The sequence below is a fragment of the Rhagoletis pomonella genome, unplaced genomic scaffold (genome assembly GCF_013731165.1).
Source record: "Rhagoletis pomonella isolate Grant_MI unplaced genomic scaffold, Rhpom_1.0 Rhpom_scaffold_00005, whole genome shotgun sequence".
Taxonomy (NCBI): Eukaryota; Metazoa; Arthropoda; class Insecta; order Diptera; family Tephritidae; genus Rhagoletis; species Rhagoletis pomonella.
This window is the reverse complement of record NW_023458559.1, coordinates 63645657-63652217: the sequence shown is the minus strand read 5'-3', so window position 1 is coordinate 63652217 and position 6561 is coordinate 63645657.

The window sequence follows — 6561 nt, the reverse complement described above, 5'->3', positions numbered from 1 at the left end:
CCTTTACGCGTTGGCGACGGCGAGTACCGCAGACGATGGAACGATGAGCTGTATGAGCTTTACAACGATATAGACATAGTGCAGCGAATTAAAATACAGCGGCTCCGACGCTCCAGCTCTGAAAGTATTCAACTCGGAACCCGCTGGTGGTAGCAGAGGAAGAGGGAGGCCCCCACTGCGATGGAAAGATCAGGTGGAGAAGGACTTGGCTTCACTTGGCGTTTCCAATTGGCGTCAGTTGGCACAGAGGAGAAACGACTGGCGTGCTTTGCTGAACTCGGCCAAAATCGCTTAGGCGGTTATAGCGCCAAAAAAGAAGAAGAGAAGATGTATGTACGTAAATATCTATAAATCTTATCTTCATTTCCGAGTTTGATGATGAAAAAAAAATGTTTGGACCACCTTTACAGCTTGTGAATCAATTGCAATGTGACTTGCAGACTTTTGTATGCATAATGAGTATTAGTAAATTAGTTTGGCTTGTAGACTGCATACCCTATGGATTACCTAATGCAAGTCAAAGAATGCAATGATCGTTTACACTATTCAAAGTAACCTAGTCCATTGGAAAATAGCACTGATGCAGAGGCATTTATTTTACTCTAATGTGGGTAATATGTTAAAATATTCTCAAGGATCAAACATTAAGTGTAGAGTAGGTCGGTATATTTGTTGGTCAAAGATTAGCCATTGTGATGCCACAGTTCATTTTTATAATCTCTTCTTTAGCCGACGAATTCTTTATTAAACGAATTTCACCAGATATAGTTTGCTCTTTCCACAAAAAATGTTACGAATATAGAACAAACTTAAAGTTGCTTTTATTTAAATAGACTGCCGCGAATGGGCATTGGAATAGAGGAGTACCATGTATGAATAGCATTGACAAGGAATAGCCGGGCTGAGGTTTGATAATTATAACTTGGTACATTCAAGTAATTAATTCGAGTTGACTTAGGGAAAATGAGCTTGTCTTGTAGATAGCTAGACTCCTTATACATAATAAGTAAGTCGACCAAAAAAACACAGTTTCTGGCTTTCAGATAGTTAGCAATTTCGTAGCCTGATATAGGCATTTTCCGATGAGAGATATGGTAAAATTTTGCCAAGCCGAACACAAAGCGTGTAACATGGTTGAATGTTACGACAATTTTATCAGCAGATTTAGAGCTAAATTTACTGTAGACAAGTTTAAGGCAGCAAATGATCGACGCTATTAGTTGTATTGCAAGCTTTCTCCTAGCATGGACCGACGTAAATAGATATTAAACACTTTGCTAACTATCGAGACCACATTATCGTGTGATTATGCTAGTGTTAATGATAAACCCCAGGTTAGTCACTTTTGACATGAGCTTATCCATCTTACCCAAAGAACATCTTGCGCTCGCTTCCGCTCTCCAGATTTAAATTGGGCGCCACTTGTATCAACTCACGTCGAGCGCATGTGTAGTATGTACATCCAAGGCTCTGTTAAGGCCTGTTCTGTTACAAAAAAAAAAATCAAGTTGATAATGAAGAAAATCGATGGATAAATAAAGAAGTAATAAGTGGTCATATGAAAGTGCGCACAGACTTTTTATATGAAAAATTAGCAGGAAAGACTGTTACTCATACGCCATGTACACCTGAAAATATTTAGAAAAGTTATCCATATAATACGCGATTTTCGGATTCAGCAAGTAATTCTATATAAGAATTTGATATGTAGCGGCGTCCGCTGCGCATTTTTCCCTGTAAACCAGTGTAATTTTAAAGTTTTTGTCTGTTTTTAATGCCTTATTTTGCCTTTTTTGCCATTTCTAGTGCCATTTCCTGGGTTCTTTCTCCCAACCAAAATAAGTACTCGAAATTTTAGAAAGTCCTTGTGCCAAGATCTGACTCCCAAAGACTACAAACCGTATACCCGCCTTAAGTAGTCGATAAACGGTAAAAAATTTGTAGAGATACGTTGCAAGCTGAATAAGTCGGAGTAGTCCCATCGAAGCGGCATCCCTTTCTGCGGTGACCCAAGGCTCCACTCAGATTGGTTCCCGAACGAGGACGCAAGAATCACGATTGAGTATAGCGGTGTAACTCTAACTGCATACCTGTGACTATATCCCATTGCACTCCGAATGGAAACGAATGGCCATTATTAAAGTGTTTTATACAATGTTTTCACGTTTCGTAATTCACTCTCTAAGTAATTCCCTAAATAATTACCCTGTATCCACGACACACATGCGTAATTCGTTTGGCAGCTCTACTTCTTTTTTTCGAAGATATGCTCACAAATAGATTTTATGCAAAGCGGTAAAAGACTTAATGTAATTTAAATTTGTGACCAGTTGTCAAATTTTTCCATGATTCGCTTACCTCTGTAGTATTTTAGCTCTGAGAAAGTAAAAAAAAATATTCCTACCTTTGGACAAAATAAATTCGTTAACAGATTAGGTACACTTAAAAGCATACAACAAAAAAACAAAATGTGAGTGTTACGAATACCTTTGGTGTCATTGTATGTTAGCAACATGAAATGTGTACATACATACATATGTACCTACATAGATGCTCCCAGACTCAATGCCAATGTTATTTTCACTCGCCACTTATGAATTTTTAAGTGAGTAAATAACTGGCTAAGCGCGCTGCTTCATTGTATAGCGCCTTTACAGCACTGATATATATACATATGTACATACATATATTTGCGCTCATGAAATGCGCGCAACACGAATGGAGGAAAAGTGCAACGCCATAAATTTTAAGTGAATGCAAAATTTACATTTTGCCAATTTCCAGCTGTCTGAGTGGGCTGGTCTGGCCAACGGCTGACTGATGGTGGCCTGCGCCTTGTAGCGGCTGTTGGGACTTCCGTCTGGCATACATAATAGAGGCCAATAACTCACATACACTTACATACGTATGTACATATGTACATAGACACACTATCAGACTAACTATAAAACATATGTGCAGAAGCACCCGTACATACATACTCACGCCAATACATTGAAGTATACAACAAAATAGACAAAACTAACGCCATTTCGCTTTCGAAATAACAGCAAGAAAAACTATCTATGTAGTACGAATACGAATAGCAAAGGGCTCGTTTTGCCAGCGCCAAATGCAATTTCCTAATTTCTCGCTTGGGATGCGGCGCCTACAAAAACACTTCCCTCACTGGCTCGTTGGCGGTGGTCCGCCAACCCCGGCAGCTATCTAATCACCCACCACCAGCATTCGCATGCCAACTTCTGATTCCTAATACAGCCCACCCACCCCTACCGGACGCGAATGTTGCAATTTGCCACATTGCCGCATTGTTGCTCAGCGGCGTGGCGCCTTCACTGTCCGTGTGTTGCATTCATTGCATGTTGCAATAATAACAGCCAGCAAACTGACCAAAAATCATTGCCAACAGCGATTCGTTTGTTTATTCGCTCATCGCTTCTGTGTAGCGGGTGGTGGTGGCCGCCATCAACCTGCTTTGAGCCTCAGTGAACTTACACTCCAACTGATTGCGCAGACAATTGCAATGGCTAGAACAACAAGCTAACAAATGCTACAACATGTGCCAGAATATTGCCCCAACGGTACCGCAGAACACGCTGCTATACATATGTATGTAGGTTCATATGTGTGGTGTATGTATAGTAGATGTACGCCAACGCCTAACGAGGACGAGGACGATGACGAAAGCGAGGGCGAAGTCGGAGGCGAGCGGCAGCGCTAAAAGAGACAACAAAAAACAGGATGGTAGCTAAAGCAGCGCCGCAACAAAAGTAGTGGCAGGAACAACAACAAAAACAACAGCAAATGCAACATTGCAAACGGCCTCGCACTGGAAATCTGAACTGGAATTAGAATCTGAAATAGGACGATGACGACGGCGTTCTGGGCATGGCCCCGGGCGTTAACGGCCACTGTTCACTGCCAGCCAGCTGCTGGCCGGGTGTGCAGCGGGGAAATTGCTGAATTTATGTGCGGTAATAGCGACTGCTTCCTGTGCCTGTAGGGCTACTTCATTTTCATCTCCTCTTACATAGCTCGCCGCATTTTCGCTCCGGCTGTTCTTCGAGAGCTTACTTCCGCGTTACTGTGCTGGCAGTTAGCAAATTTGTGGCACCACCTACTTTCTAGCCTACAGAAACATGTATACATATACATATAGTATACCCGTAATAAAAATAGTGGAGCACAGTGTTTTGGATTTGTATAAAGAAAATCTTTGAATTTTTTTTTTAAGGAATGCGATATACATATATATCTTTTCAGAGTGAATATGTATCATCTATATATACATATGTTTGTAGTTATTAATTTGTTGTAATTTATGTGTATTTAAAAGAAAAATTTCGGACCAAAAACTCACCTTATTCAAATTTTCGGAGTTAAGCCAAAATATTTCTATATGCGTACAATAATATTTTTGGGTCTTTATAAACTTTTCCCGACTAAAAGCTTATCGATTTTAAATGTCTTTAAGATATTTTCCATCTGTCTTGTAATTTTTTTCGGAGTTAAGATGACTATTTTCGGAGTAACTTGTCACAGTCTTGTTAAAATTTGGAATTTCAGTGCAAACATTTCGGAATGGCGAAATATTGTTTCAAAGTATAATATTCCAGCACTTCGAGAAAACTTTCGGAGTAGTAAATTTTTTTTAGAAAGTCCCATTAAAACTCCTTTATATATCAAATCTCTATAATAAAATTTCCGAGTAAAAACCTTTCCCTAACATTATCCGAGTTTTGTTAACATAATACCGAAATCCGGATAATCGGAGCCACATCGGAGTGGCACAATTTTTTCCGGGGCTCCTTTAAAAATTCGGAAAGTCCTTTTTTATCAACAATTGTATTTTCGTTAATGTTTTTGAACTTTTCGGAGTTTCGGTTTAAACAATTAGGAGTGATTTTTCATAGAATTTTGGAGAACATTTCGGAGTAGTAAACTTTTTTTAAGTGGTAAATTTTCCTTAACATTATTCGAGTTTTTAAGCATAGCTCCGAGATCCGGCCGGATTTTTGGAATTAATCCAGAGTAAAAAATTTTTTCCCAGGGTTCATTTTAAAATTCGGAAACTCCTTTTTATAAACACTTGTATTTTCGTTAGTATGTTTTTGAAGTTTTTGGAGTTTCGGTAAAAAAAAAAATTGGAGTGAATATTCATAGAATTTCGGTAAAAAAAAATAAACTAATTAATTATTTTCTGGCAAAAATAAAAAATTCAGGGTGTGGTGAAGATCGGTTTTTACTTTTTTTACTTTTTCAGTATACCTTTTATAGTAATCAATAAACAAAGATTCTTCAATCTACTAAAAGTAAGGTTGTAGAATCGACTATCGATGCTCTGAACAAACCATAGCTTTAAGCAAAACACACTGTCCACGGCCAAGAAATTCTGCTAGTCACCAACATTTTCGCTGCTTTCACGCCATAGACAATACAGACAATTACAAAAAAACAAGCCACCAAGGAAATCAAACACTTCTGTAGCTCTAACTGAAGTAGTACATGGATATGGTCGGTCAGCCATCGCCATCGGAAGAGCCTACTGGCACTTATTGGCCATGGTCATATTTAAAGTGTTTTGCCGAAAATGTTGCGACTAACGAAATAGCGCCAAAAACTAGGCAACCAATTGGCGAAGTTAGCTGAAGTGTGGAAGCGGTCAGTTCCTGTAGCAAAACTACCGCAAAACGAAAGCAAAGCAAAAGTTTGACAAAGCAGCACATTTGTACGCAATTCGCGAGGCGTTTTTGTGCAAAGCGCGCAATATTTGTATGTGCGCTGGTAAGTTTGTTTGTATGTGTGTGTGTACACTCAGTGTTGCCAGGTTGCCGATTTGGTTGTCATTTTGAAGATTTTACGCTTTTTTTTTTGCCCCAATGACGATTTTTCTTTACGTGCAAATTTGGTTGGCTCTCAACTTTGAAGTTAATTTAAACAGAAAACTAAAAATTGTTTACAATTTCTGCTAACACCTAATTGTCGTATCCAAATTATATCCTGTTGCAGCTCTAACAGTAGTTGTCGATAAGCGCCAGATGGCGCTCAACTCTTGGGGAAATTTTGTTCATGTTGAGTTTTATCCAAACACCGATATACATATGTACTCAAAAGTTTCAAAAATGAAATGCTTGAAATGAAAAAGAAATTTTTTCTTTAAAAATTTCTTAAATCAGTCTAAAGAGCTCAAGAAAAAAACGCTCGTAAATTTAGTTCTTCAAGAAAATTTACACCAACGCCAAAGTTATTTTTCAAGCAACAACAATTCTTGTGATTTTTCTAGAAAGCTGTAAAACATAATATTTACTAAGGAAAAACTTTGTGACAAAACAAATGTTATACGGCTTGTCCAAAGTTTCACTAAAAAATTTGAAATTTATCAGACTGTTAAAATTTAAAATGTTTAATTTTCAGAACAAAATTGTGTCATTTTAAATTTTAACAGGCTGAAAAAGAGTATATGCGATTTTATTGCATTTAAAATATGTTTGTTAAAAAAAATTAAAAGTTCGTAAAAACTGTTAACTTTTTATTTTTACGTATATCAATCAGGAAAAAAAA